Raw genomic sequence first — 967 nt, 5'->3', positions numbered from 1 at the left:
TATTCTGCTAGTGTTGAAATTAAACAAAATATATCAAGTTGTGTTATTTCAAGCGACGGTGTAAAAACTAAGGACCATATTGGAAACGTTGGTTTACAGAACTTCTGTGTAAACATAATTTACAGTGTTTATACCTTCATGGACATAAATATTTAACCGATCCAATGATCGTACTCTCAATAGAGCTACGTAGAACCGACCGTGAGAAACAATTGGCTTAGTTGAAGTGAAGTCCCTACGTACAAAGTTTTTTCATATTTTGTATTTGTAAAATACGAATGTATGTTTATATTATCATATATTAGGGCAATTTTCGAACACAAACCATCTAAAATTAGAGTTTCTTTGAAAAACTAAGCCAAAAAAACTTGTACTGCTCTACCATTGGTAATTAAAAAAATAAGTAAAAGTATTATTAATTTATTTGCTTTATGTTCTTACAACTAGATGGCGCTAAAAACATAATACGATCAACAGTTAAGGTTTTAGGTTTGTTTTAAATTAAGCACAAAGCTACACAATGGGCTATCCGTGCTCTGCCCACCACGGGTATCGAAACCCGGTTTCTAGCCTTGTAATTCCGCAGACATACCGCTGTGTCACTAGGGGGCCAGGTTTTAGGAATTACAATAAATAATCGTAGTACTTTACATAAAGTTCCAGATTTAGGCCTAAAACTAATTTTCTCTGTTACGCAAGATTATCAAATAAATAACTCTGCGGCTCTTCCCTGAAAGCCCCGTCGACTACAAATATTATTAATAATAGGCACGCTATCAAACACAGGATTAATCCTACATTAAACTATACTCCATTGTGTAAGTAAAAAAAAAAATACGTTTCTTACGTTTCAGTGTAAAATACTTCGATTGAACCAAACATCTGTATATTATTAATGATGACGAGAAACCCACTTGAAGTAAAAATGTATAGCAGGGACGGCTAGTATGGGTATTAAAATAGATTC

Source organism: Limulus polyphemus, unplaced genomic scaffold (genome assembly GCF_000517525.1).
Source record: "Limulus polyphemus unplaced genomic scaffold, Limulus_polyphemus-2.1.2 Scaffold6820, whole genome shotgun sequence".
Classification (NCBI taxonomy): domain Eukaryota; kingdom Metazoa; phylum Arthropoda; class Merostomata; order Xiphosura; family Limulidae; genus Limulus; species Limulus polyphemus.
Note: the sequence above shows the minus strand (reverse complement) of the source record.